The sequence below is a fragment of the Phyllostomus discolor genome, chromosome 13, assembly GCF_004126475.2.
Source record: "Phyllostomus discolor isolate MPI-MPIP mPhyDis1 chromosome 13, mPhyDis1.pri.v3, whole genome shotgun sequence".
Lineage (NCBI taxonomy): Eukaryota > Metazoa > Chordata > Mammalia > Chiroptera > Phyllostomidae > Phyllostomus > Phyllostomus discolor.
The window spans coordinates 12,221,120-12,249,022 of record NC_040915.2 but is presented as its reverse complement, the minus strand read 5'-3'; the positions used below and the strand labels follow the sequence as shown (position 1 = coordinate 12,249,022).

The following is a 27,903-nucleotide window of genomic DNA, read 5'->3' as shown; positions in this document are numbered from 1 at the left end:
ACTTTTTAAAGTTCTTAACTAGTTGCTCTTATCAGGTTGTTTTCCTTTGTGTAAATTCCTAGGTACTGAGCCTCCTTTCCATGTCCCTTTGGAGTCTGCAGAATTTATTCCTCTGGGATTTAGTTTTCCTGATTAAATAAGACATGTAATCCAATTTTTTAAAGATTTTTTAATTTTATTTATTTTTAGAGAGGGAAGGGAGGGAGATAGAGATAGAGAGAGAAACATCAACGTGTGGTTGCTGGGGGTCATGGCCTGCAACCCAGGCATGTACCCTGACTGGGAATCGAACCTGCGACACTTTGGTTCGCAGCCCGCGCTCAATCCACTGAGCTACACCAACCAGGGCTGACATGTAATCCAAACTTTCAATTCAAAAGTCCATTGACAAGTTTTTTCGACCCTGAAAGGGAAATAAATTGATAGGTGATGGGTTAGCATTCAATACTTGGGGCCCCCTATTCACCCTGCTTTAGTTTTTCCTCTTAATATGCAACAAAGAGGGGCACTTGTGTTTACTGATGGTCACGTATGGCCAAAGGTGGCAGCTTGGATGTTTACAGGCTGGTAAATCTGCCAATTCAATTTCAGCTTCCATTGCAACACAGAAAAAAATGAGGAATGAATAAAAAAAGCTCCTTTGAAATGTTTTATTTCATCTTCTTAGACTCACCAGGGGGTTAAAAAAATCAAGTCAACAGGGAGTAGTAGGTGACTAATTAACTTCACTTATCAAGTAGGAAATCCCATTAAATTACCTTAATGTGCATGATTAAGCCATTGAAACCTCTTAGGGTATTAAATATAGGCACAGATACCAAATAAATTATCCCTTTTTAAGTAGCAACATAGGGACCTCTCTCTGCACCTGGGTAGCATTACCATGGTCAGGAAGGCAACTTGCTCTGGGGAACTAAGATTCCCTGTTTTAAACCGTGGCTATTCATATAGGGGTACCAGAAGGGGAAGAGGAAGAGCAACAAGTGGAAAAGTTATTTGAACAAATAATAAAGGAGTACTTCCCAATTCTGGCAAAGGAAATAGACTTCCAGGAAGTCCAGGAAGCTCAGAGTCCCAAAGAAGTTGGACCCAAGGAGGAACACACCAAGGCACGTCATAATTACATTAGCCAAGGTAAAAATGAAGGAGAGAATTCTAGAAGCAGCAAGAGATAAGGAGATAGTAACCTACAAAGGAGTTCCCATCAGACTGTTAGCTGATTTCTCAAGAGACCTTACAGGCAAGAAGGGGCTGGAAAGAAGTATTCCAAGTCATGAAAGGCAAGGACCTACATCCAAGATTGCTTTATCCAGCCAAGCTTTCATTTAGAATGCAAGGGCAGATAAAGTGCTTCTCAGATAAGGTCAAGTTAAAGGAGTTCGTCATCACCAAGCCTTTATTTTATGGAATGTTAAAGGGACTTATCTAAGAAAAAGAAGATAAAAACATGTATAGTAAAATGACAGCAAACTCACAATTAACAACACCTAAAACAAAAATAAAAACAAACTAAGCAAACAACTAGAACAGGGACAGAACCACAGAAATGGAGATCACATGGAGGGCTAACAACAGGGGAGTGGGAGGAGAGAGGAGGAAAAGGTGCAGAGAATAAGTAACATAGATGGTAGGTAGAAAATTGACAGGAGGAGGGCAAGAACAGTATGAGAAAAGTAGAAGCTAAAGTACTTCTGACACATGGACATGAACTAAAGGGGGGGGAAGTGTGGGTGGGAGAGGGTGTGCAGGGTGGAGGGAATGAAGGGGGGAAATGGCACAACTGTAATAGCATAATCAATAAAATATACTTAAAAACAAACAAACAAACAAACAAATCAACCCTGGCTATTCATATGTATTTCCCCTTAGAAGCCATTTCTATTTCACTATTTAGGACTGAGGCTGTGATCAGGATCTGCAGGAAATTAAAGACTGCTCTTCTTTCTTAGGTGTACATTAAAAGTACTATGAAAAAAGTAATCCATGCAAAAGGTATACAGAGACCCCAAATACAAATAAGGACTATTCTGCCCTGGCTGGTGTAGCTCAGTGGATTGAGTGCCAGCCTATGAACCAAAGGGTCACTGGTTTGATTCCCAGTCAGGGCACATGCCTGGGTTGCAGGCCAGTCCCCAATTGGGGTGTGTGAACAATGTTTCTCACCCTGATGTTTCTCTCCTTCTCCCCCATGTAAATAAAATGAAATAAAACAAAATAATCATTTTTTAAAAAAGGACTATTCTACTACTAAAGTCACCTTGGTCTTCTAAAAGATGAAGAATTGAAGGTTATTATGGTAAAGTCTTGCTAACATGGAGTTTTTCACATTAGCACTAGCCCTGAATCTGTCACTGAGCTATCAAGTCTCAAGGCCTAAATTTCATTCTCTATAGTGTAGCAATTGCTACACTATAGCCTGTAGGCCAGTTCTGGCCTGCAATCTGTTTTTGAAAGACCCTTAAGCTTAAAATGGTTTGGGGGGAAATGTTTTTTTTGCAACACTGAAAATTTTATGTAATTTTAATTCCAGAACCCATAGGGTTTTTTAAAAAATTTTAATTGTTGTTCAAGTACAGTTTTATCTTTTACTCCCCCCCAACATTTTTGTCCATGTGTCCTTTATATTTGTTCCTGTAAACCCTTCCCCATTTCCCCTGAAATTCCCTCCCGTTTCTCCTCTGGCCACTGTCAGCCTGTTCTCTATTTCAGTGTCTTTGGTTATATTTTGCTTGTTTGTTTGTTTTGTTCTTTAGGTTCCTGCTAAAGGTGAGATCATATGGTATTTGTCTTTCACTGCCTGGCTTATTTTGCTTAGCATAATGCTTTTCAGTTCCATCCATGCTGTCCCAAAGGGTAGGAGCTCCTTCTTTCTTTCTGCTGCATAGAATTCCATTGTGTAAATGTACCAGTTTTTTGATCCATTCATTTACTGATGGGCACCTACGTTGCTTCCAGCACCTAGCTATTGTAAATTGTGCTGCTATGAACATCGGGGTGCAAAGGTTCTTTTGTATTGGTGTTTCAGGGTTCTTAGGATATAATCCTAGCAGTGGAATTGCTGGATCAAAAGGCAGACCCATTTTTAGTTTTCCGAGAAAATTCCATACTGGTTTCCATAGTGGTTGTACCCATAAAGTTCTATTGGAACACAATAATGCTCACTTGTTGCCATGGCGTCTATGGCTGCTTTTACAATGCAACTGCAGAGCTGAGTAGTTGCAACAGAGATTATGTGATGCACAAACCTAAAATATTATCTGGCTCTTTACAGGAAGATTGCCAACCCCTCCTCTAAAGTAATAGTGTGTAATAAAACGCTCTGTAGTGATGGAATTATTCTGAGCTTTCCAATATGGTAGTCACTAGATACTGAGATGGAGAAACTGATTTTATTTAATTTTTGACCATTCAAATAGCCACATATATTGCATAGCAGAGCTCTAGGTAATGAGAGCTTAGTTTAGGTTTAGTTTTCTACCTGAAAAAAAAAACCTCACTTGGGTTTTTCCTTTGCTGTCACACTACTACCACACTCTCAACACTTCTGACACCAGATATGTCATTTTTTTCCCCATACCAAGCATATCTGTGTCACCAGCTGGGTATCCTACAATTTAACTCAATTCTGACACTATCTACAGCTGGAGACAGCATCAGATACCACAGGTTAAGGACACATTCCCTATGACTGTCCCCTACCCACTGCTAAATCAGAAGTTCAGTTGTCTTCGTGCTTCTGACTGATAGGCTAAAAATTGGAGGTTCTGCACCAGCTGGGTGGCTTAGTTGGTTGGAGCATCCTCCCATACACCAAAGGTTGTGGGCTTGATTCCCCATTGGAGCACATACAGAAGGCAACCAACTGGTCAGTGCTTCTCTCTTTCTCTCTCAAATTAAAAAACAAAACACAAAACACAAAAAACAAACAAACAACAACAAAAAACATATATGGGGGTAAAGATTAAAACAAAACAAAACACAACAAAATACCACCCCCCCGGAGGTTCCCACAACCTCCTCCTCAGTTTGAACTAATTTGCTAGAGCAGCTCAGAGCTCAGGAAAACTGTGTACTTACTGTTTACCAAAGTATTATAAAAGGACATGATAAAAGACACAGAACTTCTGGATGGGAGAGGCCCAGGACAAGGTATATGGAAAGGGGTGCCAAGCTTCCATGACCTCCCTGGGTGCATTACTCTTCCAGCACCTCCATGTGTTCACCAGCCTGAATGTTCTCTGAATCCCATGGTACTGGGATTTTTATGGAGGCTTCATCACATAGGCATGATCAATTATCCACTCCATTTCCATCCCCTCAGCCCTCTCTGGAGAATGCAGGGGAGGGGATGGGACTGAAAATTCTAAGTTTCAGTCCTTGGTTTTTCTGGTGACCAGCCCCCATTAGAAGACACTCCTACCAGCTGGGAAATTCCATGGGATTTAGGAGCCCTAGTCAGGAACCAAAGTAAAAAAACTGAGTATTAAACACAAGGTGCTTGAAGTGCCCTAGAAAGTTATAAGTGTTTTAGGAGCTCTGGGCCAAGAACCAGGAGCAGAGACCAATATATTTCTATTATTTCATACCATCCATCAGAGCTGAAGCAAGTTAGTTAGAATCTATATGACAAAAGGACTACATACATTAATTATCTTGGTGCCACATAGGGCTGTCTGTCAGACATCTGAGGTCCTGATGGAGGCAGGTTGCTCACTCAGGTGAAGGCACCTAGGGTTCAGAGAAAAGGCATGATAGGCTGTCCCCAATGGGTCCTTTCCTAACAGAAAAAAATTGTTCGCACCCAGACTAGGACCAACTCCACAAGAGGAGTTATTCCACTCTCAGAGGTGCAAAACGCTGCCCAAAGGTACTTGGCTACAACACTAAAACAGTGATTGGAGCCAGACCTCATGAAAGGCAGTGCTTGTTCTTCCAACAGTGTAACACCATCCAAGGCATCACACTAGCCTGGATAGCTGACAACCGCTGGACAATTCTTAAAACAGCTTACTTGTTTCAGATACCCAGGCACCCAAGGCAAAAGACATGGATACAGGTATCTCCAGGAATTAAATCTTAACTACAAAACAGAGGCCTGGAAGCATTGATTGTAGACCCTGTTGCCAAATTCTTTAAATAAATAGGAAATGAGAATCCCTTTCTCATGCCTTCAGTCATTTTATCCAACATTAAGGGAACACTTGCCATGTGCCAGGCACTATGCGTGGGCTCTAGCAGTGAATAAGGCAAGATACAGTATTCTTTCTCTTATGGAATTTATTAATTTCCCTATAAATTCCTTAGATGGAATGATACAGATACTCTCAAAAGACTCCACATGCCTTCAGACCATAACCATCAAAATCATAATCAGGATTAATTTACTGGGGGCAAATGTAGGTAATTTTGCCTCCCAGTGTATTCTGATGGACACCAACTAACAGAGGCCTGATACATAGTCAGTGTTGGAATGAATAGGGACATTTACCTGAAAACTCCATAGACTGTCCACCTGCCACCAATTTCCTCTTTTCAAGATGACCAAGGATGCCCTACTTTCAAGTCATCCTAAAAAGGAAAAGATTTCACTGTTCAACAACCCAGACTAAAACAGCAGCTCCTAAGGCTGCTTTTCTGTACAGATATAAACAGAATGCCTCCTGCCATTTATGATTTAACCGTATTTTATATCCTCAGAAATCATTTTATTTTCCATTATTTGCCTTCTTCTTGCCTATGATTACCATTAAAACTAACCATCCCTCAAGCCCTCTAAATATCACTAGTCTAAAGATCCCATATATAAAAGGCTATATTCATGATGAATATTGGAGGTAGTCAAACAAGGCACTCAACTTTTAGCTAAGAGAACCCTTTTAAGAGGAAGCCAATTGATAGAACAAAACTAGCTTTGATAAATAACTTCCCTGCCTCCCAACATCCTTACCAGTTCCTCCTATGGAAACTAAAATGTTACTTTTCACAGAAGCAGCAACTAAGTTGGCCCTATTGGACAATCTCCAGCATCACCCAGAGTGGTGTCTGCTGAGAACTGAGAACCATCTCTTCTCAGAAAATTAGCATTCCAAAATGAAATCACTACCAAGGGGGCTCAAGATTTACTGTTCCAAAGAGGCAACAACTCTGTTCACTCCTGGAAAATCAGCAAGAAACCAACACACACATACTGTCAGCCTAAAGCAGAAATCAGTATGGTTGTAGCTAAGCCTAGTGTCTAGAGCCCCTCAATCTATGCTATTTTTTATTTTATTAATGAACTAAGCAATGCCTATAATTTTGAAGCAAATTCACATCAACATTTCCCTATAAGGCATTCTCATCGATAAACACAGCTACAAAATCCCTCTAGAAAGGGATCATTCCGTCTAGTTTTATGGTATGGGGGAGTGGGAGTCATGAACTTTGATTTCAGTGATATTAGCAAAAATCCCATGGACTTCCTCCCTGTATAAGGCATCCTTTGAACACTTGGTAGGTGCTCAAAAAATAAAAGCCCGACTTTTCTTCTGTACTTGTACATCCCTTCATGGCTTTATTACCTTTGTTGTTTCTAAAGTGTGATTCAAACAAATTAATACCAGCCCAACCTGTTAAAGTGAACCACTCAGAAAGATTTGAATTTTTAGGTTTCTCTCTACAAAGTCATGCTCTTACATATTTAACCTGAACAGATAAGCAACTATGCTGGCATTCTGGTATAGTTAACAACAGTGTTGGCATGAACCAGGCCCAGAATGCCAACCAGCTACTGGCTGCTATTCTCCCAGCAGTGGAACACTTGCCTAGGTACAAAGCAACCTAGGCAGTTGCCTACAGCTGGGGCCAAAAGTAGGTGAATGGAGTTGCACTCACCTGACATTGCATTTGTTCAAAGTCCAAAACTGCAATCAAAACATTCCAGGTTAGAGTCAGCCAACAGTTAGTTAACACTTGTGTGGAGTTCAAGACCACTGACCTCCAAACTCCATAACTGGTCCTGGCCAGCGTGGCTCACTTGGTTGGGTGCCAGCCAGCAAAGCTAGAGTTCCATTCCCGGTCAGGTCATATGCCTAGGTCACAGGCCCGGTCCCAGGTTGGGGTGCTTACAAGAAGCCACCAATCGATGTTTCTCTCCCTTTCTTTTTTCCCTACTTTCCCCTCTCTCTAAAAATAAATAAAATCTTAAAAAAGGAAAAATGAAAAGGTGAGGCCTGAGCCACAGAAATAATAGCAGGCAATAACTTGCTCTTGGCTAGTGTTATTTTCATGTTATTGTTACTTATGTCCCATAGCAGTTCAATGGAACAAATAAACAGTCTGGTGAGTAAGTAGCAGGAAGCTTAAGAGCCAAGAAACGGCTGACAAGTCTCTACCTCAATCTCATTTGTAAAATCAAAATGTTATTAATAGTACTCTGTATACAAGGTGGTTAGGAGGCTTAAATGGAATATGTATTATGCCCATAGGATGGTATCTGGTATAGAATGGGTGGGCATGCAGTAAACACTTATCAGGATCTGCATTGCAGGCAAGGAGATGATGGATACAAGTGTGCAGAAGGGAAAAGTTGCCCTGACTGGTGTGACTCTGAGTTGGGTGCTGACCTGCAAGCCCAAAGGTTCATTCAGGGTCCAGGTACATGCCTGGGTTTCAGTGATCCTGGGTTGGGGGCAAACAAGAGGCACTCAATCAATGTTTCTCTTCCTCTCTCTAAAAATAAATAAAAGCTAAAAAAGCGGGGGGGGGGGGGGGGGGGAGGCGGGGATGGTTACCATGGGAGAGCAATGGGCAGTGAAAATTGACAAGCTGATTAAAACTAGATTATGGAAGGCCTCAATTCTGGGATCTCATTAAGAAATATAAAAGCAGCCCTTTGGAAACATAATTGTTTGCAGTAATGGATGCAAAAGGGATCATCCTGACTAGCTTTGCAGTGGTGGGGGAGTAGGAGCTGTGAACTTTGAAAGGAACTTAAGACAAGTTGACATTATTGTCAAAGACCTCAACTATTGGTTGAAAAGAACCAAAATGTTTGCAATGTTAATATGCATTCCTACCCACTCACACTTATAATTTACCTTTTTTATATAAGGTTAGGGTATCTAAGACCATACCTTTTCCCAGCCATCTCTTAATTACACTAACTGCCTCCAAATAATGTTTTTAAAAGATTTTATATTTATTTTCAGAGAAAGGGAGGGAGAGAAACATCAATGTGTGGGTATTTCTCACGTGCCCCAAATGGGGACCTGGCCTACAACACAGGCATGTGCCCTGACTGGGAAATGAACAGGCAACCCTTTGGTTCGCAGGCCGGCACTCAATCCACTGAGCCACACTAGCCAGGAGGCCTCCAAATAATGTAGAGGAAAAGTAAATTACAGTGGGTTCATTGTCCAGGGCTAAAAACGAAATCTAAAAACGGCCTGCCCCTTTCATCGGTTTGGGTTGAAGTAACTGACAAACGCCACCGGACACGTGTTCCTCACAATCCTTCTCAAGCCTCTGGGCCTCGTGCCTGGGGAATGAGGCTCTCAGCGACCAGCTCTAGGCGACACTTCAGGGACAATAGGGATGGTAGAAAACGGGACGACTCTACGGCTACGAAGCCCCAGCGTCTCTTGAAGGTGCCCGCCAAACCCGAGGTCACGAGGAAACGAACCCCAATTTCGTCCCGTGCCTAGAAAGAAGCCTTCCCACAGTTGCCCCTCGTCGCGGCCTGGTACAACTCCAAGGCCTCTTCCTACCTGGCCTTTACTCACCCTCGAGTCCGGAGCTCCCTGGGGCCACTCCAGCACCTGCAGAGGCCGCAGGGAAAAGGGCTGTTGGACTCCGAGGGAAGTCCCGCCCCGGTGAGGCTTCCAGGCGGGGCCCCAGTGAGCGGACCCGGAAGCCCCGCCCAGGAAGGACCGAGTTGGCAAAAAAAAAAAAAAAAAAAAAAAAAAGCAATGCGGCAGCATAGGTGAGCATGCACGTTTTAGGAGTTAGACCCCAGAAGAGAAATGGTTGGAGTTCGAACTAGGACTACATTTATTTGACCGCCATCCTCTTTATTACTTATGGATGGAAGGGCCGCTGCGTTTGGAATGGCCAAAGAGAAAACCCGGTGTGTCCTACAGTGGCCGTGCTTTCTGCCTGCCTACACCACCCCCCGCCCCCGGAAGTCGGTTCTCACGCACCTGTCACCTTTTAGTTCCTGCAGGCTCAACCCACGCTTTTTCCATCTCCCACGCAGATCCTCTTTCTGGCTTTCTCCAGCAGTACTTTCATTCGGCTGATGGGTCGCCCACCCACGAAGGTCACCTTGGTTTTCAGAATCTCCCTAGTAGGTTTTTGTGTAGATTATGCCTGTCACTCCTACAGCCTAAACCTGCGGGACTACATCCCTGGTGACTGTGGTGGGATCCTTAGCTAAACTGCAGCAGCCAAAGAACACTGGTTTTCTCTGCCAGACTCCCACTGTGGCGCAATCAGCCAGAGAGGCCACATCCTTGGTCTGGACAGATTGCTCACCAAATTACCAGCATTTCTTTTGAACACTAAAACTTCCTTCCCCTCTAGCTGAAGTCAATATGATTCTGTCCTGCTGATCAGGTGGTGAAGCTGGGGCCCAGAGGAGCAAGTCTCAGCAGCAGTAATTCCTAAATCCATTCCCCAAATTCTAGAGCCCCTCCCGTCGTCTCTGCAGCATTCTACCAGCTCTACTGATCTATTGCACCTGGCACCTTTGCCAGGCGAGCCTTTGGGAATCAGCCAACATGTTTTATTTTATCAGCTTTTTCATAATGGAAAAAAATGTCCTTCCTGTGCACACAGACCTCTGCTGAGAAAGCCCAGAGCCCTACACTGATTCTAGCAAGTGACCCTATGTCAGAAGGCCAGAGAGTCACTGGAGAAGCAGCAAGCACAAATTCTCTCCAGTTTTGATGGAGTTGGACACAAGCTGTGGTTGGAAAAAGGCTTATATAAATAGAGTAATTAAAAAAGTCACATGAACTGTGCTGGCCTGATAGGCAGGAGCTCTGCTTTGCAGTTAAATAGGAATGTGGCTGAAGACTGCTGCCATAATCAATGTCCGCATCCAACTGTCATAGTGTGTTCATAAAGAAGGGTTATGAAAGCTATAAAACCAGGCAGATTGGGTGGGAAATTGTCCTGTGGAGCTCTGCTAAAGAAGAAATTGCATAAGCATCTCATATATTTTGCTTTCTTTCCTTCCAAGCACACAAAATGGAGAAGGCAGAGCTACCCTGAGGATTCAGGAAAAAGGAAAGATGAGGTTTGTGTGTATGTATGCATGTGTGCTTTCAGAGAAGAGACAGGAAGTAATTGAGGCTACAGAGATATCAAGGCCTTTGGGGAGAGATGAACCAATGACCTAGTATCAATAGGATTCACAGATTAGTCCTGGTAGAAGGCAGGATTGTGTGGAGGGAAGGCCATCCATTATGGTAAGTCTGAGCAATGGGCCATGTTCTCATGTTATATTGAAAAGATATGCCCTGGCTGGTGTAGGGCATATGCCCTCAGTGGATTGAGCGTGGGCCTGAGAACCAAAGGGTCACTGGTTTGATTCCCAGTCAGGGCACATGACTGGGTTGCGGGCCAGGTCCACACAAGGGGGTCACGTAAGAGGCAACCACATATTGATGTTTCTCCCCCTCTCTTTCTCCTTCCCTTCCCCTCTCTCTAAAAATAAATAAAATCTTTTTTTTAAAAAAGATGGATACCATTTTTAGTTATAGGTCATTCAGTGTGTCTTTTGGAGGAGAACCTAGATTATGGTTTTATCATTTTCTAAAAATCTTTCATACTCAACCTTCTTAATCTCCATCCTTTTAAATTCTGAGTTCATTTTGGTGGGTTGATTTATGTGATCTTCTACCTGTAATAACTACTTTTCTACTTGTTCACTTGTTTCTTGAAGACAAAATTGTTAGGAATAATACAAAAAGAAAAGGAAAAATTCAACCAGATAAAAGGCAAAGGATTAGGGTAGGTCCCTTAGTTCTGAATTTGACCTCATAATGGAAAGGCTGGCCTCAAGGGATAATAGGTCTCCAACCTGCTTGCCTACCTTTCCATTTCTCTATCTAAGCTGTTCTTCTTCCTTCCCTCCTTGATGCCTTTTGCCCCTTAGACTGTTCTTTTCCTCTCCTACCTGGACAGGAAACACCAGTAGAGAAATATTGTATTTAATCACTTGTTCAATCAGTCAATCAATCAACATTTATTAAGCACCTACTTACCATTTGCCAGACCCTGCTCAGGCACTACAGATAAAGTCAGAGCAATAGAGACCACTTCCTGACTAAAGCTTACAATCTAGTGGGGGGAAAAAGACAAGTATAGGTATTGTTGGCATATGTCAGGGGGCAGCTAACCTAGCCTGGGAAGTCAGGGAGAGTAGAGAAGATAGTATTCCCTCTGGTTGATCCTAAGGGCTTAGAGTAGAAGAGAGATTTCTTTACCATCCCTGTCTTCCTCTTGTTGCTGCTTTCTATAACAGCTACCCAAGTTAGAGTGGGGTCCTGCAGTCATTATTTCTTGAAAGCACAGTTGGATAAGCAGAGACAGAGAGAAATTGGAACCCTCATATACTCTGGTGGGAATGTAAAATGGTGTAGCCATGTTGGAAAAAAGTCTGGCAGTTCTTCAAGTAATTAAACATAGTTACTTTATGACTCAGCAATTCCACTTCTGGGTGTATACCCAAGAAAATGAAAATATATGTCCACACAAAAACTTGTACATAAATATTCATAGTAGCATTATCCATAATAACTAAAAGGTTGAAACAACCCAAATATTTATTAAGTGACAAATGGATAAACAATGTAATATAACCATAGGTGGAATATTATTTAGCCTTAAACAAGAATGAATGAACCTTGAAAACACTACATTAAATTAAAGAAGCCAGACCACATATTCTTTGATTCCATTCATATGAAAGTCCAGATTAGGAAAGTCTAGGGTAGAAACAGATAGTAAATTCAGGGTTGTTTAGGTCTGGAGGTTGTGGGATAGGGTTATAGCTAAAGGTTATGGGGTTTCTTTGTAAAGTGATAAAGCCATGGCTGGTGTGGCTCAGTAGATAGAGCAATGGCCTACAAACCAAAGGATCACCAGTTTGATTCCCAGTCAGGGCACATGCCTGGGTTGCCGTCCTGATCCCCAGTAGGGGGCACATGAGAAGCAACCACACATTGATGTTTCTCTCCCTCTCTTTCTCCCTCCTTTCCCCTCTGTAAATAAATACAATATTTTTTAAAAATAAAGTGATGGAAATGTTCTAAAATTGTGGTGATGGTTACACATATCTGTGAATATAATAAAAACCATTGAATAGTACACTTTAAGTAGGCAAATTAGATGGCATGTGACTTACATTTCAATAAAGCTATTAAAACAACAATGAAAAGCAGAGTCGGGGACATGAAAGATCTGCAATTCTGATTTCAAGTTGTGGGTTCAAATTATAGGTCACATGGTCCTAGCTTATTCTAAGGACTAGAGAGGACTATTTATGCTGGGTTGTGTGTCCTCTCAGAGGTCCTTCCTCTAAGAAATTCCTCTTCCATATACAGAGAAATTTAATGCATTTGTGTAGTCAGCATGAACAAAGAGGTAGATTGTGCATTCCCATACTTCCTCTTCCTCATAATGATCAACTCTCAAAATTATTTTGTTCAACCTTTATAGTGTACCTACTGTGTAAGGTATATGGACTTGAAAGAGCCAGAGTCTCTTCATTCCCTCCAATGGTTGAGATTAAATTATTAATATAAATCCTCCATATAAACAAATAAAGCTCTTTAGAAGATTGACAATGTGGTACAAAGAATAGTTGCAAGGCATCCTGGGATTCTTGACTCCGTCTATGGCACTTAGGGAAACATCATGGTGACATCAGCGGGAGCAAAACCAATTCCCAGGCTTTCTTGATGTTGAGCAAGTTCCAAAACTTGGCTCTCTCCTCACATGCCTCCAATCACCCCTTCATTTGGTTTCTAGACTCAATTAGTCTATTTCCATACCCCTCATTTTCTCACCATCCCCACCCCCACAATGTCCAAATTGGCTCTCGAATACGAAAACCATTTGCCGGAAATTCATTAGCTGAACACATGGGAAATTACAGAGGAGATTTCACTTGTCACTTAGGCTCAAATATAGAAAGTAATTTTAAAAGGACAGTGGCAAGAGGCTATATTTATCTTGCTTGTTTGTGCTGAGTTTTATCTTACTGCCTCTCATTCTCTGGCTACCTCACTTTTTCCTTGCTTCTTTTTAAAATAAAGCTTGGCCCTTTAACCTTTGTCTCAGGTTCTCTTATCTTGCTTTGGAGATTCTTCATTGTCCAATCATTCATTCGTTAAATATTGAATGTCTACTATGTAGACCCCTAAATGAGGGGTTCTGCTACGTAGTAGATGTGCTAGACATTAGGAGGGATGCAGTAATGAATAAGACAGACATAGTCCTTATTATGATGGAGACTACAGCCTGATGAGGCAGGTGGACATTAGGTAGAGTGAATTCAGACTTGATCACAGGAAAGGCTTAAGAGAGTTAATTGCACTTTAATTCCACTTTTCTGATGTTTACTTTACCCTGAAGTGGATAAATGGGCAGGAGAAAATAGCTAGAATCTTACCATGTTTGTGGGGTTAGAGAATAAATGAAATATATTCCAGGAATGCAAGGAAATGGGAGATACCAGTTTCTGTGTGATATATACAAGCCCCCTGGGTAAAGAGAACAGGGATTTGGGAGTCAGATGTGGATCTGCTTCTGACTTCACCACTTACATATTAGCTATTTGGCTTTAGGCAAATAACCTCTGGACCTCAGTTTGCTCACCTGTAAAATGGGAATTGTGATCTCTACATTTTAGGTAGTGAAGGTTTAATGAGATTACCATATTTAAGGAACCAGGCAAATGCCCAATGTATACCACTTCCTTTAATGTTACTCCCTATTCCACCTTTGAATCCCACAGTTACAAAAAAAAAACCCCCAAAACCCAACCCACAAACACCACCCCCGCAAAAAAACACACCTGTCTCCCAACTGGTGGGAAATGAGTTTCTTCAAATGATATTCACTAATCATATAGTCAGAGAGATGGGTTGTTACTATATTTGTCACTATGCATGCAACTTATGACAGTCAGATCACTCCCTTCTTCTGGAGTAAAGGAAAGGCAATAAAAAAATGAAATTATAGGGAAAAGATTGAAATGAAATACTACAAAGGGCTCCCTCACTATGAGGGGTGGAAATGTGGGTGGATGCCAGTGAGAGCAACAGAATCTTCTTTTCTAAGAGTATCTGTTTGGACTGGGGTGAGACAGGCCTACTTTGAGGTGGAGAATAAACGTGCCAACCTCTTCATGTCCCATTTAGCCCAGGAAATCTTTGTGGGAGGAGTTCTATTCCTTTTCCAAGCCATGCGTGCTCTGGGGAGATGAATGCTGCCAAGAAGGCTTATTGCTCACAAGAAACGGAAAACTGGCAGCTGCCGTTTCAGGCATTTAATAAGTGCACTAAATTGAGAAGCTGCTGATTTGGTTTACCTGCTTCCTCCTCCCTGATAAAGAAGAAATCTCTTCAATTAGAGGTTCTCTGAAGCTGAAAAGGAAGGCTGGGCTCCAACTGCAGAAACTGGCAGAGGCAACTGTCAAAGGAATAAGAAGGCTCAGTGGGAATCCTGAATTCCCAACCTCACCCCCACTCCTGGGAAATTTCAGATTGTCTTTGTTATGCAGAGTTATTTTCAAAAAGGATGAGTTTAGTTGTTCTTTATTCCTTCAAAATCATTTTCCTTTCATCTTATTTCTCCTTTCCTTGTTCTCGGTTTCCATCTCTCATCTCTTGTGCCTTCTTTTCCTTTTTCTCCTCTTCCTTCCTCCTTGCTCCCTTCTTCTCTCTCCTTCAAATCTCCATTTCAGCTGTTGGATCTCCTCACCTACCCCAGATGGGATTTCTGTTTGAAGAACTTTAAAATTCCTTCTTGATCTAAAGTACTATCCTGATAACAAAGGCAATGCTCTTAGACAGCAGTGTTTCTCCAAATGCAGTCAGGTACCTTGGGAGAAGACCTTTCCTGCAGAATTTTCAGGGCCCTTCATGTGCTAATGTGAATTGTGAATGTTGGAGGGGTCAATAGAAATTGAAACCCGCCGAGGCTGGTGTGGCTTAGTGAATTGAATGCCCGCCCGCAAACCAAAGGGTCATGGGTTCCCAGTTGGGGCACAAGCCTGGGTTATGGGCCAGGTCCCCAGTAGGGGGTGTGCGAGAGGCAACCACACATTGATGTTTCCCTCTCTCTCTTTCTTCCCCCTCTCTAAAAATAAATAAATAAAATCTTTTTAAAAAGAAAGAAATTGAAACCATTTTTTCTCAAACCTCTTTGACTTTTTACCTCCCAAAAGAGCTTACTCTGGGATGTGGTCTTTTGGAACACATTTTAGAAACACTTACCATGTGTTAGAGTTTTAAAAAATACTGTAATATTAATCATCACTTGATTTCTACAAATACCATAATAACCTCACTTTACAGATGAGTAAAACTGAGGCCCAGAAAGGTTACATGCCTGGCTCATAATAAAATAGCTAGGAGCAAGCAACAAAGTCAGGTCTTCTCATTTATGACTGTAGTCTCTCTGCACTGCCTTACACTACATTTAAGTGTAACATGTGTGAGACATCATAACATGGCATGTGATATATGATAGGGGATCTAGAAGACATACATACTATATTTGGTGAATTATGACATTCATTGTTTTCTCATTCATTAAATGTGTATTATACATCTATTATGTACTTATCACTATTCCAAATGGTGGGGATAGAGCAGTGATAAAAATAGGCAAAAATCACAAATTCTTGCCTTCATGGAGCTTATTACATTCCAGTGGAGGAGATAGACATTACAAGATAATTAGGTAAACCATATTTTATTATTATGTTATATAATCATAAGGGCTAAAAATAAAAATTAAGTAGCGAAAAGGATAGGCAGATGTGGGAGTTGCAGTTTCAAGATGCATGGGGTCAAGGAAGGCTGCAGTGGAAAGGCTCGATGTGAATGAAGACCTGAAGGAGATAAGGGAATGACCATGCAGATATTTAGGGGTTGCTGGGAGGGGGCTCCAGTAGAGAGAAAAGCAAATTCAAAGGTCCTGAGGCAGGAGTGAGCCTAGGGTGAGGCTGAGCTGGGGAGAAGGTAGGATAGTAAAAGACGAGGTTAGAGAGACTGAGAGGGTGGGATGCAGATGCCAGGTCTGGTAAAGAAATAAAGTGATATAATGCAGATGATATACCATGGTATAATAAATCATGACAGTTTATTATGTTTCCCCATAACAAATTACCCCTAAACTTAAACTCAGTTTCAGTTTATCTCATCCAGTTTCTGAGAGTCAGGAACTGGGAGCAGATCAGCTGAGCTGGCTCAGGGTCACTCATGAGGTTGCAGTCAGGCTATCTGCTAAGGCTTCAGTCATCTGTAGGTTTGCCTGAGGCTGGAGGATCTGCTGCCAAGCTCACTCTTGTGGCGGTTGACAGACAGCCTCAGTTCCTTACATGAGCCTCGCCATAGGGGTTTTGTGACATGGCAACTGGCTTCTGCCAGAGTGATGTATATGAGAGAGAGAGAGAGAGAGAGAGAGCGAGCACGAGCTAGCGCCAGTGGTGTCTTTTATTATCTAATCTTGGAAGTTATGTACCATTACTTCTGCCATATTCTATTGGTCACAAAGATAAGTAAGCCCTTGTACTATATGGGAGGGGATTCTTTTTGTTAAAGAGAGGGATCTTACCTTGTCTAGAAGAATGATGACAGGGAACATAGCATTTGTTCTGTCCCTGAGGCCCATTACTGGGTCTGACCAGAGACAAAGATGGCTGTCCTGAGCCTTAGACAGGCCTCTTGCCCATTGGCAGCCAGCCTTGGCCTTGGTTATATAACCAGTCAGCCAGATTCCGAAGTTGAGCAGCAGATGGCATCACAGCCTCAGGAGCCAGCAGCTGAGGCTGCTGGCAAGAGCAGGAGCTCTATCAGGAACTCAGGCTTGTGCAGGGCATCAGCGGGGCTCCTGGGTGGTGGGGGCCTGCCTCCCCAGGTCTCAGCTCACGGAAGTTTCTGCGCTGTGTTTGTCTATTGGGTATTGTTGGGCTGGAATCTCAGAGAGCAGCACCTGGAGCCCTAGTTAGGAAAGAGATGGCAAAACACAGGGTCTTTTCTATGATCTTTTCTGAGGAAGATGACAATTGATGAAATTGATGTGCCCAGAGTGACTATGATTTTTCATTACTGTCTGACCCTTACTCATGAGGGTCTGCATGGAATATGTCCTGGTTTGGAGGCTAGCAGCTCCCTGGCAGAAGCCTCCTGGGGTGGCCAGATGGCGCCAGAGACAATCTGCAGGATCAGAGGGCTCTAGAAAACATCTAGGGAATCCCAAATACTCAAAATTGAATCCTATTTTTTCTTTATTTCCCACAGTGACCCAGACAAGGAGCTATGCCCAGAGCTGCCTTCCCAGCAATGCAGGCAGAGTTTAGCCCTGCAGGCCTTCTGTTTGTGCCTCATTCTCCTTCCCTTTCCTTGTATTTTAGACTCCTCTCTTCTGCTTTTCTCTCTTTCCATCATCTCTATCCATTTATGTCTTTGCCTCTGTGGATGGATCTCTCTTTCTCTTCTCCAGTATAAAGAAGAAAGCCAGTTACCACATTGCCTTGGCCAAGTGCTCATTGGCATCAGGCTGTAGCACCATTGCCTGTCCTTAGGGACTCGGACCCTTTCACTAAGCCTGCCCTTCCTACCCTTATTCCCTTTCTCCCTGCTGTTGCTGCTTGATAGCGAGTCCCAGGGAGACCCAGACAAAGGGAGGTCCAGAGGTCACCAAGAGAATATAGTCTCCTTCCCCTGAGTTTGTGCTCCTTGCTTTGTGGCTCTGGGAAGGAAAACCCCCAGGGACTTCCCAGTAGGACTGAGACTCAGTGAACTTCTTCCTCACTAGGCTCCCATCTATGCCCCAAGAATGTGAACTTGAGGGCAGGTCCCCTTCTACTTCATTCACTGTTGCATTCAGAGTCTCTAATACTCAATAAATATTTGTTAAGAACAATGAGAGGATGAATAGAAGGATGAATGCTGACCTCTGTATTAGGCATTGGAGTATAAACATTAAAGGTACCATCCAGTCCATAAATAGAGAGGGATGCCCAGAGAAGCAATCACCTCTCATCCAGAATAATGACTATGAAGATGGTGGTGGTAGAGGCTGCAGTGGGTGCCTGAGACTGCACTGTGAAGACTGGGAAGGCTTGTTCACTCACTACTTTAACAATTGTTCATGGAGAGCCCACCAGTACTAGACTCTGGGTTATAGCAGGAAATAAAGTAGGCTCCCAGGTAGACATGGGAGTAAATAAAAAGGTAGTAACAAACAGGATAAATGTCATCCTAGGGAAAATAATGTACCATGGGGGCAGAAAGTAGAGGCAGCTTGCCCAGTTTAGGGGGCTCTGCAAGGCACCATGGTGAGGTAAGTTCAGGCTGAGACCTGCCTGAAAGGTTAGTAGAAGTCAGCTGGGGAAAAAGGAGGGAAAGAGAATTCCAGCCAAGGGAACACCATGTAAGGTCAAGAGAGAACAGCAAGTTTCAAGGAACTGAATAACAGTGTCTAGAAATCTGACTGGAGTACCAGCAGAGTGGTAGGCAGGGTGGGAAGACATGAAGCAAGAGGAGTGGGTGGGAGTGAGGTGGAAGAACTGCCAAAGCCAGGTTAAGAAGTTGTATCTTTAGCCCTGGCTGGTGTGGCTCAGTGGACTAAGTGCTGGCCTGTGAATCAAAGGGTTGCTGGTTTGATTCCTAGTCTAGGGCATGTGCTGGGGTTTCAAGCCAGGTCCCCAGTAGGAGGTGCATGAGAGGCAATCACACACTGATGTCTCCCTCTCTTTCTCCTTCCCTTCCCCTCTCTAAAAAATAAAATCAATAAAATCTTTCTTTAAAAAAAAAAAAAGAAGTTATGTCTTTACCTGGAGGACATGGGAAACCATTGACAAGTTTTAAGAAGGGCGCATTGGGGAAAATGGATGGTGTAGAGGCCAAGTGGCAACCTAGAAACCAGTGAGGAAGTAGTTCAGGCAAGAAATGATAGCCTAGATGATAATGTTGGTGGGTTATAGGTCATGTTTGAGTCAAGACTGAGAATAATTAGTTTTCCTGGTGAAATAGTTGGGGCAGAGCAGACGTTGGCATTCCAGAGAGAGAGAGAGGGCAAAGGTTTCAAAAACTTGGCATGTTCTGGGAAGCACATGTGGTTATGTATTTTTAGCTTGTGAGAGGCATAGGGGTAGATAGTGGGAGATGAGGTAGGGAGGAGCAGCTAATCTTTGCTGAAGAGCCTTGGAATCCCAGGATGAGGCCAGACCTCTTTTGTTAGAGTTGGGGGAGGGTAGGGGAGGCCATCCTCTGCAGATACCTGAATTATCTGAAGGTCTTCCAGAGGGTCCTGGTCCATCCAGACATTTTTTTAAAAGATTTTATTTATTTATTTTTAGGAAGAGAAGGAGAAGGAGAGGGAAAGAAACATCAATGTGATCTGTGAGAGAAACATCAACATGCCCCAAATGTGTTCCAGGCCTGTAACGCAGGCAGGTCCTTTGACTGGGAATTGAAATGGCAACCTTTCACTTTGGAGTACAACACTCAATCAATTGAGACACACTGGTCAGGGCCATCCAGGCATTTTCTGAAGAAATATAGAACCTGAAAGACAAAGGCAAACAGTATCCAGGGAGGTGAAGGAGGATGACTGGAAGAAGCAAGTTGACCAAGACAGGGAGTGGGGGCGTGGGAGAAGCATGACTGCCTGTGAAGCATAGTGACACGAGCAAGGCTGGGTGAGATGGGCCCCATCAGAACCTGGAAATTCCTCCTCCACAGTTGCCCAGTCTCTGCATTATTGTTTTTATCCTGTTCTGTCTTAAGACCTCAAAGACTTCCCACACATATCTCTAAGTTTTTCTCCACAGGAGAGGTTTGGAAAAGGATAAAGGGCATGATCAACTAGTGTAATGATTAAGAAAATGGGCTCTGCTTCTTCCTTGATTTGTAACTTAAGGCAAGTCACTTACTGGAGTCATGTTTCTCACCTGGGAAATGGGGACAATAATAATAATGCCTACTTCATACGTGCCAAGTGGTTAACGTGATGTGAACAGAAACTTTACCCAGTTAAGGTTCTCAATAAATCTTTGATGTTATTGAGATTTCGCTATGAGCCAAATGGGATGGCAGGGGTGGGGGCTCGGGTTGAGAAGGTAAAGGAAGAAGAAGTGAGAGAGAGGTAGAAAGGGATGTATGTGAGTGAGGGTGGCTGAGTGGAAAGGGGGTGAGTTCCAACCCGTACAAAATTCTTCAATGGCTTCCATGGCTTCTGGGACAAAATCTTTCACCAAGGCTGGTTCATGCCCCTGTTCTGCTTCATCCGCCACTACTCTCCCAACCCCACTTCACAGATTAACCATGACACTACCATCTGTGATTCCCAGAACATACCATGTTCTTCATACCTTACATGAGCTGCTCTTCTGGAGAGAAAATAGCCCCTCAAACCCATCTTCCTACCAAATGTCAGGAAGCTCTCAGAGACGTGGAGCAGCTGTTGGGAAGAGACCCAGGGTGAGTTCTTTGTGGAAGGGGGTTGAGGGACAAAGAGGGGGAGGAGCAGGGAAAGGATAACTTAGTTCAAATAAATGGCATTTGACATAGTACCGCAGGTCCTTGACTAATGTCATTTTATTCAACATTGTTTTGTCATAACATTGATGAGATGCAGTAGGAACTTAACTCTTGTTTATACTAATTAGCCTATGGTAATGTTGGTTTCATTACTTGTCGTTTTGCTAAAAGTTGCAGAACTTATTAATGGCATTAGGTGAGGACTTACTCTTCTACTCAGGTGAGACAGAAGGGTAGGCAGGCCAATGGATATGCTCGTTTGGGTGGTGAAGTAAAAAACTGAAGGAGAGCTGGAACAGGAGAAAGGTTTGGGGAGTCCCAGCCTTTACCTGGCCTTTCACACCCCCTCCTCTGTTTTCTCGCTTCTTCCTTCCTTTAGGGTCTAAGTTTCCTGGGAGACAGTGTAGTCCAGAGACTTATTTGTTCCTGTTAGGAGCTAAGGCCCCATTATACAAAGGTTCCATTACTATACAAGGTGGAAAGTGATTTATAAAGACTTGTGCTGGGGGGCTGTGGGAGCCTAGAGGCACACGTAGCTAACTTTGTTCTGCTGTGCCACAGGGTTGCTGTGAGGGTTGTGGGACATTTAATACAAGGAATCACTTAGCGTAGTGCCTGGTAGGGAGAGCTCTCATCACTATTACCCTAGTGTGGGCAGGGCCTCTTTCTTAAGAGGAAGTTCAGTTACCTTCATTGGATTATGTTTTCTTGGAAGGAAAGGACTGCTATCTGTCTTGTTTTCTGTTACATAGACAATGCCATAGCACACTGCCTTGTATATGCTCAGTAAATATTTGTTGGATGGATGAATAAATTCCCATTTTCCCAATAAACAAACCAAGACTGAGAGTTTAGGGGATTAAAACCCTTCAGCTAAGTTAGTGGCAGAGCAGGGACTGAAATACAAGCCTCTGGATCAGAACGATGCAGACCCAGGAATTCTTAGATCTCAGTCCCAGTGCCCCAGAACCCACCTGTTCTCTAATACAGGTGAATGGAGTGGTGGGATGTGGTGGGAAGAGCTACACACAGGTCTTCAAAAACACTTTAAGTGGACTTAAAAGGAATCCCTTGCCTGTGACTCTCCTTACTCTCCCAGCCTCTCCTGACCAGCTAGGAAGGAGAGATCCTGGCACCCACCCAAATAACCTCTGAACCTTTTGCACCCCACTACTATGGGCTGCCCCACAACAGCCAACCACTCCTTGTGCAGAATTGTTCCATCCCTTTCACCACTACATTCTTTTTTAAAAAGATTTTATTTATTTATTTTTAAAAAGAGGGAAAGGGAAGGAGAAAGAGAGGGAGAGAAACATCAGTGTGTGGTTGCCTCTCACATGGCCCCCCACTGGGGACCTGGCCTGCAACCCAGGTATGTGCCCTGACTGGGAATCGAACTGGTGATCCTTTAGTCTCAGCTCACACTTAATCCACTGAGCTATACCAGCCAGGGCCCTTTTACCACTATATTCTTGACTACTGAGAAACCTTTCCTCCCTCCTTCCCTTCCTTCCTTCATTTCTTTTTCTACTTTCCCTAAAGCTCTCCCTTTCTTCCTATCTCTTCCCTTCTCATTCATTCCTCTGTTTCTAGATTTCTGATCTTGCTCCCTCTTTCTCTTCTTTCCTTCCTTTTCCTCTCTCCCTTCATAAGGAAATAGCCTTGTTCTTTCCTCCTTATATTGAAGGGCAGTAGTGCAGTAAAACAAATCACTGTCAACAGAATACACTTCCACTGTATTCATCCCCATGCAGAGAAGATTTATCAGGGTCCCTCACCCTGTACTGTTATGTAAATGTGGTAATCCAGTGAAAATATGATATCTGAGGAGTCTGAGGGTAAAGTCACCTTAAAAACTATCAGTTTTGTACTGGGGCTTGGGTTTGGTTAACTCACTCACTTCCTTGCCAGCCTCCTATTTTTCTCCCTGGGGTCGGGGGTGACTTGACAGGGACCGCAGCTTATGAAAGATGTTTTCTGCCTCCTTGGGTCCTCAGAGGTCAGCTGGAGGATCAAATGGTTGTAAAGTGCCTGAGGAATTATAAAGTGCTACACAATTCAAGGGTATAATTATTTCTATTGTCATGTGGGCCACCTCTGTGCCTTTTCAGTGTGACAGATGTCTGCTCTGTCTGCAAGTTTGGACTAACCCTACACTTGGGTGTCTGTACCTCCTTCTGCCAGCCTGTAACTGGAAACAGTGCTTCTTTTCCCTCTTTCTAGGTAGCTCTTGGGCACTCCAGAATCACATTGGTGTTTGTCCTAGGTGTTTAACAGGAAGGTAAGATTTTGAGAGGGACGAGAATCCTCTGAGTAGCCCTCCACTTTCCCACCCCTCAGGAGTGGAGTGGGGCAGGTCCACAAAGCTGTGGGGAATACCAGGGAGGCTAGTGTCAAAGCCCTTAGCCCCAGACTTCAGGGCAGCTGTGCTGAGGGCCTCATGATTGCATAGTCTGCCCTAGCTACACTGACCCCCATTCCCAAAACAGACAGATGAGCCTGGTGGTTAAGAGTCCTGGGCTCTGGGTTTGAGTCCCAGTCAGCTACTTTCCAAATTATTTTTTCTCTCTTTTCTCACTGGCAAAATGGTAGTGATAATACTATTGGCCTTACCGAGTTGTTGGGAATAATAAATGAGACAAAGCATGTGAAACACTTAGCATGTAGTAAAATAATTTTGTTGTTTTGAGTGTTGCTCAGAAGGCTTTCTTTCTACATCATGGGCCCTGCCCCTCAAAGGCCTAGCCATGGGGATGGAGACCTTGCCTGGACGCTTCCCCTGGGAAAGGGCCCCTAGGTCTGGGTTGGGCCTGCTTCCCTTGGGATTAGGCTGTTTCAACCCAGCAGCCCCTGGAGACCAGAGTTAAGAGAAAGGAGGAGGTAATGGAAAGGCAAGAAGAGTTTTGGGGGAGGAGGAACTGTCGAGTCAGAACTGGAAGTAGAGGAGGTGGTGGGGGTGGGGGGAGGAGGGAAGAAGATAGGATGTCTCTAAACTGCCAGAATGTGGATAAGGCTGCAGCTCTAGGGCCCTGGCACTTTCTGCCACCCCCAGTCTTGTGAATGAGTCACTAGAAGGAGGAGTGATGGAGGTGTCATGCTCTGCCCACAGAGCTTTGGGCTATTCCCCAAAAGAGGGCTGGTAGGAGGGAGAAGGAGATGCAGAGGCTTAGGGTCTGCGAAGAGCTAGGAACGGGAAGAGACAGGAAGCACTCCCAAGGCTCTGCTCACCTTTTTGAGGTCAGGGAGGCTGGCCCCATCCCCTACCTCTTGTGTCAGCTTCACTACCCATCCTGGCCAAGAGTAATCAATCCATGATTGCTCTTCACCTCTTCCTCTGTCCTGGACTGGCTCTATCCAGTTTTCACCACAAGGGAGTGCTTCACATTTCTTTGGTCACTCACAATGGGCGGAGGGGACAACTCAAAATATCCTCCCATTTTAGATTATATTAAAAAATGTTTTTAATCTTCACCCAAAGATATGTTTATTGATTTTAGAGAAAGAGGACGGGGGAGAGAGAAAGATAGAAAGGGAGAAATTGATATGAGATGTGAGAGAGAAACATCTATTTCATAAGCACCTCAACAGGGGATCAAAACTGCAACCTAGGTATGTGCCCTGATGGGGGATGGAACCTGCAACCTTTTTGGTGTATAGGACAATGCTCCAGCCAACCAAGCCACTTGGCCAGGGCATATTCTTCTGTTTAGAAGTCTTTCCTCCTGTTCCTGAGCAACTTTTCAATGATCATTGCATTTTCCCTTCCTCCTTTCCTTCCTCTTTCCCTTCCTCCCTCCCTCCATCCATCCCTGTCTCTCTTTTCTCTTCTGCTTTCCTTTTTCTGTTCCTTCCTCCCTTCTCCCTCCCTCCCTCCCTCCCTTCCTTCCTCCCTTCCTTCCTTCCTTCCTTCCTTCCTTCCTTCCTTCCTTCCTTCCTTCCTTCTTTCCTTCCTTCCTTCTTTCCCCTTAGCCTTCTAGCTTCATTGAGTAGTCCTCAATGTCAGGGACTACTTTATGTCCCTGGAGCCCAAGTCAAAAGTTAAGCATAACTGTACAAATGTGGCCTTGGCCCACAAATACTGTTTCTTCTTCTCTTCTCTGGTTACCACTGTTACCTGACTCTTTTTTATATTTTTCATTTAGTGAGCAACTACTATGTGCCAGGTGTCTTTACAAGGTAATTTATTTAATCCTCACGATGATCTAATGCACATTTTAAGTTGAGAAAAATGAACTCAGTGAGCTTAAGTAACTTGTTCAAAATCACAGGGTACCACAAAATCACAGGGTATTCAGCAGGTACCAGAACTGAGATTTGCCAATAAAGCCCTCAGACATTGTTTTAAGAATTTTGTTATTGTTTTAAAATACAATAATCAGACCTCTTAGTTGTAACAATTACATGCACAATTTTTAGTTAATTTTTGAGTTGCCCATTGCTTTTTATTCACATATATGTATGTGTAAATATATTGTATTTATTGAAATATAATTTGCATACTATACAGTTAATTTAAAGTGCACAATTCAGTGGTTTTTAGTATATTACAGAGTTGTGCAACCATTACACAATCAATCCTAGAACATTTTCATCTCCTCAGAAAGAAACCCCATCTGATTTGGAGTCACTTCCCATTTCCCCCTCAACACCCTCAGTCCTTGGTAATCTCTAATCTACTTTCTTTTTCTATAGATTTGCCTATTCTGGACATTTCCTATAAGGGAAATCATATGTATATGGTCTTTCGTGATTGGCTTCTTTCACTTAGCATAATGTTGTCAAGGTTAACTTATGTTGTAGCATTTATCAGTACTTCAGTTCTTTTCAATGACAAATAATGTTCCATTAATATTAATGAAATGGAATAACATTCCATTGTATGGATATTGTTTGAATATACCATATAATACCACATGGTCTTTACCCATGTATCAGTTGATAGGAATTGGGATTGCTTTCACTTTATGGCTGTCATAAATAATGTTACTGTGAACATTCATGTATAAATTTTTCTGTGAACACCTGTTTTCAATTCCCTTGGATATATATCTAGGAGTGGAATTGCTGGGCCCTATGGTAATGCTATGTTCAACCTTTTGAGGAAATGCCAGACTGTTTTTCAAAGCAGCTGCACCAGTTTACAATCCTACCAGCAGTATATGAGGTTTCAATTTCTCCACATTCTGTCCACCACTTGTTGTTATCTATCTTTTTTATTATTGCCATCCTCGTGTTATAAAGTAGTAACTCACTGCGGTTTTGTTTTTCATTTCTCTGATGACTAATGATGTTGAACATCTTTTTATGTGCTTATTGTCCATTTGCATATCTTCCTTAGTGAAATGTCTATTTAGGTTCCTTGCCCATTTTTAAATTGGGTTATGGTCTTTTTATTATTGAGTTGCAAGAGTTCTTTAGATAGTCTGGATTCAAGTTTCTTATCAGATATATGACTTGCAAATATTGTCTCTCATTATGTGGGTTGTCTTTTCCCTTCATTGATGGTATCCTTTGAAGCACAAAACTGCTTACTATTAAGAAGTCCAACTTAGCTTTTTTTCTAGCTTGTACTTTAGTTGTCATATCTAAGAAGACTTTGCCTAACCCCAAATCATGAGGATTTACTCTTATATTTTCTTCAGAGTTTTATAGTTTTAGCTCTTACATTAAAAACTATGATTTATTTAGAGTTCATTTTTATGTATGATACAAGGAAGAGCTCCAAGTTCATTCTTTTGCACGTGGATATCCAGTTTTCCCACCATTATTTGTGAAGGCTGTTCTTTCGCTATTGAGTTATTTTGACATCTTTGTTGAAAATCAACTAACTATAAATGTGAGGGTTTCCTCTGGAGTCTCAAGTCTATTCCATTGATTTATATGTCTATCCCTATGACTGTAACACTTGGTCTTGATTATCATAGGTTTGTAGTGAGTTTTAAAATCAGGAAGTGTGAGTACTCCAACTTTGTTCTTTTTTTTTAAGACTGTTGTGCTATTCTGGGTCTCTTGCATTTCCGCAAGATTGTTTAGGATTGTCTTGTCAATTTCTGCAAAGAAGCCAGCTGGAATTTTGAAAGGGATTGTGTTGAATCTGTAGGTCAATTTGGAGGAGAAAGCACTTGCTTTTAACCAGGACATCATACCAGTTATCAATCCCAATGCAAAAGAAAATGGGAGGGGCATACCAGAGGAGAGAGACAAGATAGAGAGAGATAGAGATAGAGACAGAGATAGAGACAGACATAGAAAGAAGGAGAAGGAGGAAGAGGAAGAGAGAAAGGAGAATAAAAGAAGAGTGGTTATACATACGGAACAAGTGGAAATGATTCCAGATATGAGAAGGTCCCAGGCCAATCAAGAGGTAGAACCTTGTAAACACTAAATTCTTCCTTACCAGACACATCTCCAGTTAAATCAGTTTCAGTTCATAGGTCAGTAGATGCCATGGCTTCTTTCTTCTCAGATCATTCCTTCCTTTCCCCCAAGAATCTCTTTCAAATACCTGAAGGTTATGAAAATGCCTTATATGCCTTCATTTGTGGGATTTAATGAATGCTCCCTGTGGAAAAGCCCCATGTCTCAATAATGGAAAGAAATGAATCTCACCCGTATCCTCTTTTCTGCAGTAGGAAGTGTTATAGCCCCTTCCTGGTGAGTAGCAGGGAAGTTGGCCTGCCCTGGGGCTTCTTTTCTAGGAAGACTGGCATATGGAGGGTGTGCATGGGTCTCCAAGGCTGTTCTAGGGTGCACAGGGTGGGGAATGCAGTGACACTCTTTTATAGTCTCATGATCTGGAGAACTCAGGCCCAAAGAGTCTTGATACAATTGTACCTTCTGTACCACCTTTCTTGTTAATAGCTGGTGAGGGAGTGAGGATAAGGGAGCTGGGGATATAGGCTGGAGGAGAAATGAGCTTAACTCCCTCCTACTGAATGAAAAATAAATGATTGAAATTGCTCATTTAGCAAACGATTTAACCAGCTGTAGAAAATCCTATTAAATGACTATTCTTATCTCAGTTGCTGTCCCTTGGAAAGAGCAGCTCTGGGCTTTGTGAAGACCAAGGCACAGTGTCTTCTCAACCTGGTCAAACAATTATCACCAATAGGAAGCTAAAAGACACAGGCAGGAAAAC

General features: G+C 42.8%; 1 protein-coding gene and 1 non-coding gene across 5 annotated transcripts in view; both read right to left on the bottom strand.

The window, feature by feature from the left end:
• Positions 1–8,851, bottom strand: part of MATR3 (matrin 3) — a 52,832-nt gene extending 43,981 nt beyond the window's left edge. The window contains exons 1-4 of one of the 4 annotated variants that reach the window (XM_036013733.1): positions 8,763–8,851; positions 6,874–6,902; positions 5,489–5,568; positions 4,644–4,728 (exon numbers count right to left, since the gene is read on the bottom strand). The gene's annotated coding sequence lies outside the window, so the exon portion shown is untranslated. The remainder of the gene's footprint in view (positions 1–4,643; positions 4,729–5,488; positions 5,569–6,873; positions 6,903–8,762) is intronic. The other 3 variants (XM_028527213.2, XM_028527212.2, XM_036013735.1) reach the window with 3 other exon arrangements.
• Positions 4,791–4,991, bottom strand: LOC114510462. Its single transcript, XR_003685644.1, has one exon. It is a non-coding gene; the product is annotated as a small nucleolar RNA SNORA74 (small nucleolar RNA).
• Positions 8,852–27,903: the final 19,052 nt, after the last annotated feature.